At 33.1% G+C, this 16474-nt stretch overlaps 1 protein-coding gene across 2 annotated transcripts in view; it reads right to left on the bottom strand.

Annotated features, from left to right (window-relative positions):
- Positions 1-16474, bottom strand: part of FBXW7 (F-box and WD repeat domain containing 7) — a 232101-nt gene that overhangs the window by 156853 nt on the left and 58774 nt on the right. The gene's annotated exons all lie outside the window — the stretch shown is intronic.

The raw sequence follows: 16474 nt of genomic DNA, 5'->3' as shown, positions 1-16474 counted from the left end.
CAAAAATCATCCGTAACAAAAAAATAAAGGAAAAGAACACCAGAAAGCAAGTCATCTACTAAAAAAACAAACAAAAAACCATCCTGCCTTAATTCAGCCGTAAATAGGTTATCAAAATCCTCTTAATTACCACATTCAACATATACCACAGAAGGAAGTAACTCTCAACTAAATCTTTTCATTTTTTATTATAACAGATATTTTAACACCATCATGAATAAGATGTCAGTTTTTATTTCCTTTTCTGTTGCAAAATGTCCATAGATAACACTACATAAATATCAAAGTGAAAAACAATATTACCCAATGGACACTTAACTGATTGTTAATCAATGTAAATACCATGATTTAAAATCAACTAAAAAGTTAAAAAAAAAAAAAAAAAAAAAAAAAAAAAAAAAAAAAAGAAATAAAATCAACTAAAAAGTTAGTATCAATAATATTAGCTATGTAAAATTTCATAAAAAAATAAAAATAAAAATAAAAATAAAATTTCATTAAAGTAGACATTAGACTTTTTTGAAGTTAACACAGAATAGTGTTAGGTAATACGAATGATACAAGCAAAAGTAAATTTCCCTAAGAAAAATACATTTATTATAGTATATTGCAAATCCCTTGTCCTTATGCAGAAAGCCAACACTATTAAGAGTGGTGATATTCCATTGTTACATGCTGTTTCTCTAAAAACCTACATCAGACATTACAGAACAATTCATTCTGAAATACGCCTTCAATCAATAGAAGCCACACAATGATAAATGATAACTAAAACTGCCCCATAAAAGTCAAGAAGATACGTATCTAACTAAAGCAGAGAGAAAATATACATATTCCACATGCAAGTTTACAAATACATCAAAATATTACTGCCTACAAATATCCTGCGTAATACTAACAGTAGGATTCTCAAAGTCTATTCTCTCTTCCCAGGAACGATTAAAAAAACTCTGATAATAATGTTAGCCTAACAGGCAATGGTTTATTAAGGTACAACATTAAACACACATTAAGGCCATTATAAACTAAAGTATTATCCAATCCAAAAAACTAAACGTGAATTCACAAGACTAGTATCAATGAATATATCACACACAGCTAACATTTTCATGGTAACCCATGGGATCAAAACATAACATTTTGCTTAAAACAATTAGCTAAGGAACTGAAGCACAAATACAAAGATAATTGCTTCCTTTGGGCTTTGGCTGTCAAATACAAGAAATGTCAATACTTCACAGTCCTGCAACTATTAAAACTTTAAAATACATTTGCAATATGACACCAAAAGCACAAGCAACAACAAAAATAGATGAATTGAACATCATCAAAATTAAGATCTCTTGTGCTTCAAAAGACACCAGAAATAAATAGAAAAGACAATCCACAGAATGGGAGAAAGTATTTACAAATCACGTATCTCATAAGGGAATAGTTTTCAGAATATAATAAAGGATGCTTACAATTCAACAATAAAGACAACCCAATTAAGAAATGGGCAAAAGATTTGAACAGACAATTCTCCAAAGAACATATGTAAATGGTCAATATGCACATGAAAAAATGCTCATCATCAGTCATTATAGAAATGAAAATCAAAATCAGTGAAACAGCACTTTACACTCATTAGGATAGCTAAAACAAACAAAACGACTAATAATAACAAGTGTCTGTGAAGATGTAGAGAAGCTGGAACCCTCATATCCTGTTGGTAGAATTATAAAATCATTTTATCAGTTCCTCAGAGTTAAACAGAGAAGTATCATATTACCCTGCAATTCTACCTTGATAAACCTATATCTAGGTTAAAGAAATAAAAAAGACGCCCACACAAAAACTTATACAAAAATGTTCATTTGCAGAAGCATTCCTACTAGCCAGAAAGTTCATGCAACTCATCAACTGATGAATGGATATACAAAAAGTGGTTATAATGGGATATTTTTCAATAAAAATGAATGATACACACTACCACATGGGTGAACCTTGAAAATGAAAACTGCCAGACACAAAAAGACAATATATGCTTCCATTTATATGAAATGTCCAGAATTAGGCAAATCATAGAAACTGAAAATATATTGGTGGTTGCTTGGAGGCAGGGGCATGGGGTAGGGGAAGCAGACAGGGTGTTTAAAGGGAATTAGGGAATGACTGCTTATGAGTAAATAGGGGATGGAAGTATCCTAAAATTAGAAGGTAGTGACAGTTGCACATGTCTGAATATACTAAAAACCACTAAATTGTACACTTAGGAATGCAATTTCTATGTATAAAATGCATTCCAATAAAGCAGTTACTAAAAATAATTTGCAAAGGTGAAATATATAACACAAGCATATACAATGCAAAGATCATGGCTTCCCTCAAATTAACTCAAATATATGCATCAATGGAGAAAAAAACATTGTTAATTTTTTCTACTTAATACATCTCCAGAATTCAGTTACCACATTTTAAAATAGCAAAATTTGAGATTTTTTATAACATCATCTGCTCCTTAAAATGTTACATTTACTATAAATACACAGTAAACTGAGAAGTTTTAATTGTTCAATATTTAAGTATCAACTGTGATTATCACAGAATTTCAGAAATATCACTTGGTTAAATATTGTTTCAAACACATTAAAAAGAATAAAAGAAATCAATGTTTATTACTAAATATGTCTTCAGGTACCTAAAAAATCCCATTACCTAATCAAATAAATGTATTTATCCTTAATATTTCACTAACTACATTAAAGCAATTAAAAAACAATATTATGACACTTGACAAACCAATGCCTCACACTGGTGAAGTATATTTAATATTTTTAAAATCTATCACTATTAACTATTAATCTATACAGTTACCACAGAGTCTAAAATACTATGTAGTTAAAGTAAAACACATTCTAGGATTAACTGTCCACTTTCAGTCAAAATAAAAAGTAAAAGCTTTATCTAATGAAAGCATAGTGTATGAAATTCTTCATATTATATTATTACAAAGAACTGGAGGAGCCCAAATAGGAAACAGCTTAGGGCCTTACCAGAATACTGGTCTTCATGTTGACTTACTGTGGTAAACAGGACCTAATGTAAGGAGGAGTCAAGCAATGAAAGGCTAAAGATGAAATTTGTACTACTATCAATAGCTAATAGAAAACAGTTACAAAAATCTTACATGAGGACAATCCTGTTTCATTCACCAAAGTATTAGCATTTCTGTCCACTAAGATTACTACTTTCTTTGAAATCTTTAGATTAGACTTAGACTGCACACTAAAGGAATTTTACAGATACTAATGTGTACAAAGAATCAGAAGGGGATCTGAATAAGTATAAAGATATTCTAGTACCAGCTAAAAATTAAAAGAAATATGAATTCTATTTGTAATTTACACAGGCTATTATAAATGTCATTAAGGTAACATACATGCAAACTTAAATAACATGCAAAATATTTAACACTGAGAGAATGTACTTACCAAATACTTAGTCTTTTAAAAATCCCCCTGCTGGTTGAGACTCCCTAAATAATTTTTTTTAAAAAAGAAGAAGAAATAGTTTTTCAACTTTAGAAGTTACCCCTACTCTGTAAAATCTACCCAAGAATCCCATTTATATAAAAATAATTTGGAGTTTTTACAACACTTACATACAAATCAAATGCTGAAACTTTGGCACATGATAAATATATAAGAATTTTTTTCTTAATCTTATAAATAAATTTTATATATAGTATATGGAAAAGCTTAAGAATTATCAAGATATTGGCAGAGTTTACTAGATTGACAGAGTTTACAAGACTACAAAGAATGAGCTCTATAACAAATCAGATTTTAAAATTTATAGGCCAAGACATCAGCAAGCTAACAGTATCTCAGAGAAGCACTCATGTTAAATTCTTTCTACCTACCAACATACAATGTCGCACACTACATTCTGGTATCTGTAGTTACCACCTTAAAGGCAGCACCTAGACAATGTAAATATCTAACTATAGAGTTAAAGTACAGTCAATGAGGTGGAAAAATTCTTTACAAAGTATTCTTCTATTTTTTTAATTAACATAAGGAAGCATTTAAAATCTTTTGACAGAGAAAAATTAAAATATTTTACCCACAATACAAGGAAATGTATAAACTAATTTCACTATTTACAAAAGTTGGTTGTAAATAATTTTATAATAAACATAATATATACCCTTTCAGTCAAGTATCAAGTCAAATTAGCCTTCAAAACAAAGTTCCAAAATGCAAGAAAAAAGCACTAAATATTATAGAGCTTGTATTATTTGCCAGGTACATTGCTCAGGACTTGAAAAAACTTACATTTTTCTTCAATTACCTCATTTACTCTCTGTGATTAAAACAACAACAAGCCTTATAGAAATAAGTCATCTACTTAGATATAGCATCTGCCTTTGACTACACAATCCAATGTCTTTGAGGCACCATATTATGACTCTTCAAAAACAAAACAAAAGAGGGACCTGACTGGCTCATTTGGTAGAGCATAAACTCCTGATCTCTGGGTTGTGAGTTCAAGCCCTGCATTGGGTATGGAATATACATTAAAAAAAAAAAGAAGAAGAACAAGACATAATATTACATAAAACTAGGAGTACCCGGGTGGCTCAGTTGGTTAAGCGTCTGCCTTTAGCTCAGGTCATGATCCCAGAGTCCTAGGACAGAGCCCTGAGTCAGCTCCCACTTCAGCAGTGATCTGCTTGTACCTCTCCCTCTGGCACCATCCCCCACCCAGCTCATGCTTGTTCTCTCTCTCTCTCAAATAAAATCTTTTATATACATATTTATATAAACATAAATATACACATGTATATGCATATATAAACATATATATACACATATATGTATATATACACACATATATATGTAAAAATAAAATATAAATCTGTAAAACTAGACTGCCTTTTTTAGAGTCAGGAAAAAATGTTTTTAAATTCCTTTTAGAGAATGACCAGAATACAAATCCTGTACCTTACTAGCAGAAAATGGTATCATACTAGAATTTACAGTACCCCATAGAAAAATTAAAATGTTTTCACCTGAGTAAGGCATATCAACAGATTTTCTATCACTGCTATCGTTAAAATCAAAAATCCATCAAATTCATCCACCCATATGCCATGGAAAAAGAAACATATTGGAGACTGAAACAATGAAGTTCAAAACAATAAAGCTTCTTCATGACTTCGAAATAGGCAAAGATTTCTTAAACAAGACACGAAGATCTACATAACAAATGGAACTTCATTAATATTTAAAAGTTGTATTCTAAAAAAAATAAAAAATAAAAAAAATAAAAATAAAAGTTGTATTCTTTAAAAAGTGAAAATGCAAGCTTCAGAGTAGGAGAAAATATTCGTAATGCACACATCTAACAAAGGACTAATGAACAAAATATTATTTAGAAAAATAATTTTAAGTCACCAAGAACAAAACAACCTAATTTTTAAAATAGGCTAAAAACCAAACAAAACTACACATCAAAAAATAATTTTAAAGCCCAATAAGCATACTGAAAAGGTACTCAATATTGCTATCAGGAAAATACAGATAACACAATAAGAAACTATTACCAAACAAAATGAGTAATATTTATTTAAAAACCAGACAACAACAAGTGTGAGTGAGAAAGCACAGCTACTGGCATTAGCATACACTGCAGGGAGAAATGTAAATTATTATCACCAGTTTGGAAAACTATTTGGAAGTATTTACCAAAGGTGAAAATACCTTTAGCCAATGACTAAGTAATACCATACCTGGGTACACAATCAATAGAATGTGTACATATGCACACAAAAAGCTACATACAAAGTTTATCACAGCAGCTTTAACGAAAGAGCCCCAAACTCTTCATAACCCAAACTGTCCACTGGCAAAGGGGGGGAAATAAACTGTAGTATATACATATTCATGAAATCCTAAACCTTAGTGAAAACGAGAAAACTAATGTCATATACAAAACAAGATATATCTCACAAAGATAATGCTGAGTGAAACAAGCCAGGGGGTGAAGGTTTGTATATATATATATTTTTTTTAATTTAATAAACTAAAAAAAAAAAAAGCCAAACTAATCTCTGATCACAAAGTCAAAAGAGTAGTTAACTTTGCAGTGAAGGGGTTATTTGATCAGGACAGGAGGACACAGAGAGGCTTCAGAGAAGTTGGTATCTTGATCTAGGTTATTGTAACTACAAAGACATGTCCACTTTGTAAGTTTATCAATATAAAAAAGTTAATCTATACTTTTCTGTATATAAAGTATACTTCAATTATTTTAAAAGTTTATTTCTTTAAGATTTATTTATTTATTTGAGAAAAGAGAGACAATGCACATATGAGCAGAGGGGAGGGACAGAAGAAGAAGAACCTTAAGCAGGTTCCACACCCAGCATGGAGCCCGATGCAGGGCTCAATATCACAACCCTGAGATCATGATCTGAGCTGAAATCAAGAGTCAGACACATAATCAACTGAGCCATTCAGGCATCCCTTAAAAGTTTATTTTTAAAAAATAGATCAAAAATTACTTCTCTAGAACTTCAGTAAAATAACTGATGATATGTACTTACTAATTTGAAAATCTGAATTATCTAACAATGTATTTCAATTTATTTCTACTGACTGTATAAAGATAAATATGTCTGGTCATTTTGTATTAAGAGTAGTTCCAGGGCAGCCCCAGTGGCTCAGCGGTTTAGCGCCACCTTCAGCCCAGGGCCTGATCCTGGAGACCCAGGATCGAGTCCCATGTCAGGCTCCCTGCATGGCGCCTGCTTCTCCCTTTGCCTGTGTCCCTCTGCCTCTCTCTCTCTATCTCTCATGAATAAATAAATAAAATCTTATATATATATATATATAAAAAAAAGAGTAGTTCCAATGTAAATATAAATTTTGCCAGGAAAGGATTCCTTATGATTCTCTCTTAATACTAAAGAAAATTTTACATAAAATCTTGCTAATGCTGTTCTACACAGCCTCAAGTTAGGTTTACAAATATGTAATTTTGTATGCATATTACAAGTATTAATAGCTAATTTAGAAATTTATTTCAATAGCAATCCGATGACCAAGATAAGCATTAATGAAAACTTTAAGGCGGGCAGCCCAGGTGGTTCAGCGGCCCAGGGCCTGATCCTGGAGTCCCAGGATTGAATCCCGTGTCGGGCTCCCTGCATGAAGCCCGCTTCTCTGCCTGTGTCTCTGCCTGCCTCTCTCTCTCTCTCTCTCTCTCTCTCTCATGAATAAATAAATAAAATCTTAAAAAAAAAAAATTAAAAAGAAAACACTGAAACTATTTTAAAAAAAACTTTAAGGCAAACTACTTGGCCTTGTTGCTTAAACAATCTTAAAAGACTTTTAAAATCAATAACTATTAAAAAAATCAATAACTTTTGACAAGGAAGGCAAAAATATACAGTGGTTGGAAAAGACTCTTCATTAAATGCTGTTGAGAAAACTGGGCAGCTACATGCAAAAGAATAAAACTGGACCACAAAAATAAATTCAAATGTATTAAAGACCTAAAAGTAAGATCTGAAACCATAAAACTCCTAAAAGAAAACATAGGCAGTAAACTCTCAGGCACTGGCTTAAGCAATATTTTTCTGGATAAGTCTCCCCAGGAAAGGGAAACAAAAGCAAAAATAAACAATTAGAACTGTATCAAACTAAGAAGCTTTGGCACAGTGAAAGAAACTATAAATAAAATGAAAAGACAACCTACTGATTGGGAGACAAAATTTGCAAACGACATATCAAATACAGAGTTAATATCCAAAACATATAAAGAACTCATATAATTTAACATCAAACAATAAATAATCCAAATTTAAAAGTGGGGAGAGAAGGTGCCTGGGTGCTCAGTCAATGAAGCATCTGATTCGTGATTTCAGCACAGGTCATGGTCTCAGGGTTGTGAGATCAAGCCCTCTATCCACATCAAGCTCAGGTCCTGGGCATGAAGTCTGCTTAAGTTTCTCACTCTTCTCCTTATGTCCCTCCCCCCATAAAATAATAATAATAAATAAATAATAATAAATGGGCAGAAAACACAAATAGACATTTTTCCAAAGATGACATACAGATGGCCAACAAACACATGAAAAGAGGCTCAGTGTCATTCATCCTCAAGGAAATGCAAATCAAAATGACAATGAGATACCACCTCACACCAGTGAGAATAGCAAGTATCAAAAGGACAAGAAAAAAACAAGTGTTCACAAGGATGTGGAGAAAAGGGAACCCTGGTACACTATTGGGGGAAATGTAAACTGATGCAACCACTATGGAAACAGTATGAAGGTTCCTCAAAAAATTAAAAATAGAACTATCATACGATCCAGCAATTCCACCTCTGGGTATATACTCAAAAAACCCCCAAAAACAGTAATTCAAAAAGATACATACACCCCTTTGTTTATTGAAGCATTATTTACGATAGTGTAGATATGGAAGCAACCTAAGTATCCATGGAAAGATGAACTGGATAGGGCAGCCCTGGTGGCGCAGCGGTTTAGTGCTGCCTGCAGCCTAGGGTGTGATCCTGGAGACCTGGGATCGAGTCCCATGTCGGGCTCCCTGCATGGAGCCTGCTTCTCCCTCTGCCTGTGTCTCTGTCTCTCTCTCTCTCTCTCTGCATCTCTCATGAATAAATAAACAAAATCTTAAAAAAAAAAAAAGATGAACTGGATAAAGAAGATGTGGATAGATAGAGTTATGCGCACACACACACACACACACACACACACACACACACTAGAATATTACTCATCCATAAAAAAAAGAATAAAATCTTGCTCTTTGCAACATGAATGGACCTAAAGTATATTATGTTCTCTGAAATAAGTCAGAGAAAGACATATACCATATGATTTCACTTTTATGTGGAATCTAAAAAACAAAACAAATAAACCAACAAAATAGAAACACTCATAAGTACTGAGAACAAACTTGTGGTTGCCGAGTAATGGGGGAGGGGAGCTATTAAAATAGATAAAGTGGATTAAGAGGTAAAAACTTCCAGTTATACAAAGTAAGTCAAAGAGATGAAAAGTACAGCAGAGGGAATAAAGTCAGTCAATAAGACCATAATGACTTTCTATAGTGAAAGATGGATAACAATTTATCATGGTGAACACTTCATATTGTATATAATTGTCAAATCATGGTCTTGTACATCTGAAACTAATATAATATCTCAGCTAACTTCAATTAAAAATAAAAAATTGGGGGGGGGCATCAGCTGGCTCAGTTGGTAGAGCATGCAACTCTTGATCTTGGGAGTTGTTAAGTTCAAGCCCCATGTAGGGCAAGGAGCTTACTTAAAATAAAATTTAAAAATAAAATGTAGGGTTATTTAAAACTTTTTTTTTAAGATTTTATTTATTTATTCATGAGGGATACAGAGAGAGAGAGAGAGGCAGAGACACAGACAGAGGGAGAAGCAGGCTCCATGCAGGGAGCCTGATGTGGGACTCAATCCCAGGACTCCAGGATCCACCCTGGGCCAAAGGCAGGCGCTAAACTGCTGAGCCACCCAGGGATCCCTTAAAACTTTTTTGAATAAAGAAATAACTTTAAAATTTTCTAGAGTCAATAACATTTCGAAGAAAAGACTTGCAAATAAATATTTCTACATAACTAAAAAATTTTAGGTTGATATTTACAATAATATCTTCCATAATCAAAGTACAGTCTTTCCTCTTACCTATTTTCCATTGTACTTACCTAATAACGATGACTTACTCTAACCAACTTCTATTCCTCTCTTTGAATTAAATATCATTATTACTCATATTTGAAAACTTTATCTGGAGGGAAACCCACCTTATTACAACAACAACCTATTTGTCTCGAGCTGCTGGACTTTTTTGTTGTATGAGTCTCTAAGACATCATTCAGAGGAACAGAATTGTACAGGCTCCCAACAGTTCAGTTCCCTGAACAATTTCCAAAGGCAGAGCTTCTTCCTCTAGACAAACTTAACTTCAGACGACTCATCAAAATCTTACAATAACTTTCGTCAGACTTGGGTTCTTCTATCCCTAAAAACCCGGCATTGTAGACTCTTCCAAGCTTCCGATTGGCTAGAAATTGTCATCAGGTTTCTACAAGAAAGTAGCTGACTACTCAGGTGCAGTTCTGAGACATAAGATGTACAAACAACTGGTTCACAAAACTGATTTTTTTTAATTAGTCTAACCATTAACCCTGCCCCTGATCCAGACACCCGCTTCTTCTAATTCAAGTACTTATCTTTCTAAATAGTATTTACCAAGTTACTCACTAAGAATAATATAAGACTAACCATTTGCATTTTGGGAAACTTTTGATATGAACAAAACTTAGTTTAAGAAGGACTTTAGAACTAAAAGGGGTTGGCGGGGGGGGGGGGGGGGGGGACAACTGGGTGGCTCAGTGGTTAAGCATTTGCCTTCCAGCTCAGGGCGTGATCCTGGAGTCTGGGATTGAGTCCCACATCGGGCTCCCGGCATGAAGCCTGCTTCTCCCTCTGCCTGTGTCTCTGCCTCTGTGTGTGTGTGTCTCTCATAATAAATAAATAAAATCTTTAAAATAAAAAAAAATAACTAAAAGAGGGGGGGGGAACCTTCCCTCAAGAGAAGTTTGCCTTATCTTCCTAAAAAAAGAAAGATCAACTTAGTGAATCTCTCTAGAGATCACACATCTCAGCAAAATAAGAGAACTACTAGGAGGACAAGAACTACAGATAGGCTTTACTTTGAAGCTGAGAACCAAAGATCCCATCCGACATCTAAAGAACCTGCAGAACTAGACACAGATGGGTTTATTAGAAAAATTGTTTAACTTTGTGATTTCTAATACTAAAAATCCCATAGGACATAAGCAGAACAGTCTTTCCTTAAAATAAAAGATGCAGAATGAATTCAGTGACCTCACACTGTTCATTCAGTAATAAATTTAATGAAGACTTCTCATGAACTATAACCATATAATATTCATATTTGAAAATCTAGTATCTTGGGACGCCTGGGTGGCTCAGCAGTTGAGCGTGAGCGTCTGCCTTTGGCTCAGGGCATGATCCCAGGATACAGGATCAAGTCCCGCGTCAGGCTCCTCGCAGGGAGTCTGCTTCTGCTGCCTGTGTCTTATAAATAAATAAAATCTTTAATAAAAAAAAAAGAAAGAAAGAAAATCAACCCCCTTAAAAAGCGGGGATATATTTCCCTAGGATACTGTTATTTTTTTATTGTTTTCTATTTTAATTTTGTAGGTGGAAAAGCTAGAGCTAGATTAGTGACAAAAAGCAGGGTCTCAGCTAGTCAAGAGTTGTAAGTAGTCACAAAGATATGAGATCTTGAATTATCTGGAACAAAGCACTAGAAATCATTTCTCAAATTCCCATCACCCATTCAATTTAGTCTAATTACAATATTTCACAAATCAACTCAACACAAATCAAGTGTATCTCCACCTTATAAGAAGTGAATCCTAGCATAGCCTTTACACGTCTTCAAAAAACTTTACACCATCACATTTTCTACACAATATGCAAATTTGTACTTTAAAAATTTCATGTTGCATTTCTATTTCCTGAACAAAGAAGGCATAACACTCAGTATTTATCCTCTCAAGCATCTTGCCTGATTGCTTCAAAACTGCAAAGAGAGTCTTATACGATACCACAAAGAATTTGAAAGGAATCCCTTAACAGTCTGATGACATTATCATAGATGCTACCAACAAATCTAAAACGTAAATCATGGTACCTTTGAAATATCTGATTAGCCCCACCTGTTACAACACTATAAAATGTTTCAATACAACTTATCTGTATTTTTTTTTTACAATCCTTTTCACTACACAAATACACCTTTATAAAGTTAAGCCCCGGGATCCCTGGGTGGCGCAGCGGTTTGGCGCCTGCCTTTGGCCCGGGGCGTGATCCTGGAGACCCGGGATCAAATCCCACGTCGGGCTCCCTGCGTGGAGCCTGCTTCTCCCTCTGCCTGTGTCTCTGCCTCTCTGTCTCTCTCTGTGTGACTATCATGAATAAATAAATAAAATCTTTAAAAAAATAAAAAATAAAAAAATAAAGTGAAGCCCCCAACATTTTCTTCAACATTCTCACAAACCTTAAAAGTATTTCTAAAATCCTCACAATTCCAAAAAACATAAATAAAATAAAATCCTCACAATTCCTTGTAAATTGCCAATTTTTACAATGCTCTTCTTATGAAGCCTGTGCTTGATATATCTTTCACCACCATCTTCATACTCCTTAAATCAACACAAGTCCCAACTGATCATTTTATTGTAGTGACATATAAACACTGTGAAAATTCTAAACCCCTTCCAAAAAAATGAACTTCATCTAGAAACAAATACTAACCCCCTTGCTATCTGCAGATTCTACAATAAACTGAAACTTTACAGAGCCCTAACATCTCACATAATCCCTAAAGCTACACTATTTAAATTAAGTTTCAAAAAATGAGGGGAAAAATGATACAATAACTGAAGAGAGAATAAACATATTAACCCTTAAGACACTATACTTAATGCATACTATTTTAAAGAAAATAATTTCACAAAATCAAATACATCAATACTATTTAACAAACAGAAAACAAAAGCAAAAGGATCAATATCCTTCTCTATTACCCCACTGGCTTCAAAGTAATTAAGGTTTAAGGTCTAATCTTATTTTAAAAGTTAAAACATTTTCCCTTTCCATTCAAAACAAATTATTCCAATCACCTAAAGGGGAATATACATTCTTTTCAAGTGTACAATGAAATATTCACCAAAATAAAACAAGCCTTAACAAAATTAAAAGAATTAAAAGAGATAAAATACAAAACGTATCACCTAAATGGAACTATGCTAGAAATAAGTAACAGAAAAATATTTTTTAAAATCCCTAAAAATTCAACAACACATCTAAATAACCAATGGATTAAAGAAAGCTCAAAAAAATTAGAAAATATTTTGAACTAAAAGAAAATAAAAATACAGCATATCAAAATTAGTATGACAGAATCAACATAGTTCTTAAAAGGAAATTTATGGCATTAAATGCCTACACTAGAAATGAAAAAGAAGAAAAGTATTAAATTGGTAAAATTCCACCTTAAGAAAATGGACAAAAAAGAGCAAGATAAACTCAAAGCAAGTAGTAGGAAGGTAAAAATAGCAGAAATCAATGGATTTCAATGGAATTGAAAACAGAAAAATAAATGGCTACAAAAACGCTAGTTCTTTAAAAAGTTCAATAAAATTAATAAACCTCTACCTAGACTAACCAAAGGAAAAAAGAGAACTATAATACAAATTACCATCACAAGGACTGAAAGCAGGGATTCTCACTAAAGACTTTACACATTAAAGGAATAATTACAGAATTAGGGAATACAAATTGATGTCTACAAATTCAGCAACCATGTTAAAATAGATCATTTCATCCTGAAAGAGGAAAACTGCCAAAGCTCATTCAAGAAAAAGCAGGTAACCTGAATTTTCTGACATGTACTAAAGAAAACAAATTTGTAGTTAAAATTCTTGCAAAAAATAAAACACATGCTCTGATGGTTTCATAACAAATATACAAAACATGGAGGAAAAACAATGTCAATTAAACACAATTTAATCCAGAAAACAGAAGTGGCGGCAATACTTCCCAACTCAAAATACAAAATCAAGACAAAGATATTGTAAGAAAACAGCAGAAACAACATCCTTCACCAGGCAATATAAAATGAATGACAGCAATAATAAAATAAAATAGCTCATAAGCAAGTAGGTTTTACAACAAGAATACAAAGCTGACTCAATATCTGAAAATCAAACAAGGAAATATTATATATACATCTTTTTAAGATTTTATTTATTTATTCATGAGAGAGAGAGAGAGAGAGAAGAGAGGCAGACACATAGGCAGAGGAAAAAGCAGGCTCCCCATGGGGAGCGCAATGCTGGGACTCAGTCCCTGATCTCGGGATCAGGACCTGAGCCAAAGGCAGACACTCAACAGCTGAGCCATTTAGGCGTCCCAGAAACAGATTATATTGATGAAGTAGGCAAGAAAAACCACATGATCATTTCAATAGCTAAAGAAGAGGAGTTAGAGAAAATCCAGCATCCTTTTCTCATTAAAAAGAAAAAAAATAAAATAGAGTGAAGTAGGAATAAAAGAATTTCCTTCAACTACTAAAGAAAGGCCTTCTAAATAAACCTACAGCCACTTCTAAATCTAAAAACAATTAATCAAGGACCAGGAACAAGGCAAAGACATTAGTTCTATTCAGCATCGTTAATGAAGTCCTAGCAAGTGCAGTTAGGAAAAAATAAGAATAAAGGCATACAGACTGGAAATGAAGAAATGTAAAATGGTCTTTGTTTGTATGTATGACGATCTACAAAGAAAATGTAAGCTACAGAAAAGCTCTACAACTAATAAAAGATTCTAACAATTCATGGGATATGGGGACCTGATTGGATACAGAATAAACCTACTAGGCAGTTAGACTCAGAAGGTTTAAGTATTCTGTGTTACAGAAATATATCCTTTGTTTGAACCGCTTTATTCAAATGGCGACTTACAGATCTTCCTATTTGTAAAGACACATTTTCCCTTTTGTAATAATAAGTGATGTATGGGATAATAACTTGGTATCATACATATATACTGTTCCCAGCAGTCCTTCCCCAAAGGTTTTGGCACTTAATGACATGTCTGGACTGAACTGCTTTCACTGGAGTTTTAATTATGACAATTTTCTAGTTCTAACACTGTTTCAAATGTGTTTGTTAACTTCTCTCTTCTCTAAATAAGGCTTCCCTTTTCCCTTATCACTTATCCCTTGTCTCTCGTTATCACTCTAGATTCATAAATTATTTTTCATTTTAAGATTTTATAATCATTTACAAGCATTCTTTCACTAATGCTCATATAGTTCCAGATTTAGCCCGCAGAAATTCCTTTGTGTTGGGGTTCTGCTGATATGATCCAACAGCTTTTGAGTACTTTTTTGTTTCCTGACTGTGTGTTTTCTTTGCCCAAAACTAAGATCTGCAATTTTTCACAGAAGCCCTGGATTCTTTTCAGTAGGAACAATATTTAGAGATCATGTTATCAATGCTAAGAGTAATTATTGCGACTGCAATTGCTGATGCTTCTAAGCTCTTCTGATAGGAAGGAGCAAGATATGTGTATAATCATAGATCCATATCGATATTTCTGTTTAATTGATAATGAGAGATTTTCTATACTCCCTTAAAGTTAAATTTATGGTTCCTAATAATGTTAATAGATCAACTTAAATGACTGCCTATAAGATATTTGTGACTGGGGACACCTGGGTGGCTCAGTGGTTGGGCAACTCCCATCCGCCCAGGGCGTGATCCTGGAGTCCTGGGGTCAAATCCCGTATTGGGCTCCCTGCGTGGAGCCTGCTTCTTCCTCTGCCTACATCTCTGCCTCTCTGTGTGTGTGTGTCTCTCATGAACAAATAAATCTTAAAAAAAAAAAGAAAAAGATATTTGTAATGGTTTCAAGATTATCATAAACAACATGGTTCTACCAAGTTAAGTAAATGAGACCATACTATATAAATCATTTTATATATTAGTAATGTCTTAGAGATTTTGCTATATCATGACATAGATTTTAATCTGTTTAGTCAATCTATTAATATTCAAAATATGGATGTACCACAATTTATGTGGCCATTTCCCTACTGGTAGACATTAAGATTATTTCCAACATTTTGCTACTACAAATAATGCTATAATTAACACATTTGTATATATATCTTTATGCATACTTTCAAAGCAATTCATGTATATTCTTTGAATTATTTCCCCTTACTCATAACCCATTTTTCTAAATTTTGTTAATCTTAGAAGCTCTTTGTTATGTTTGTTAAAACTTTGCTACAGGTTGCAAATATTTTCTACTAGACTGGTCTGATCTTGTTATAATATCTTTTCTTAGAGAAGTCTGTTCCATCTTAATGAAACCAAATCTGTTTTCAAATTTTTGGTTCATCACATTTTGATATTTTTTTAAAAAAACTTTGTGCTTTATGTATGTGTGTGTGTACAATTTCCTTATTTTTTCACTTGTTTGGACTCTTTCTGGCTCTTCATGCATCACTCTCAATGTTCTAATTACTACAGCTCTATAGTAGAACAAGCAATATCATAAAAGAGCTGTCAAATTTTTATTTTTAAAATTTCTATTGGATATTATCATTCATATACTCTATATATTTGAGAGTCAAGTTATCAAGTGTAGCCCACTTTTCAAAAAGAAAAAATAAGTTGTGGCTTTGATTGGAATTGCATTAGTTTTATGGATAAAACTTTGAAAAAGTCTACATTTTACAGTATGGGGTTTTTCATTCTGAAAAACAGTACGTCTATTTATTTGACCCTAGAATAAAATGTTATTTCCTTCATACAAATCCTGT

Source organism: Vulpes lagopus, chromosome 23, assembly GCF_018345385.1.
Source record: "Vulpes lagopus strain Blue_001 chromosome 23, ASM1834538v1, whole genome shotgun sequence".
Classification (NCBI taxonomy): Eukaryota; Metazoa; Chordata; class Mammalia; order Carnivora; family Canidae; genus Vulpes; species Vulpes lagopus.
Note: the sequence above shows the minus strand (reverse complement) of the source record. Positions and strands in the feature narration are given on the sequence as shown.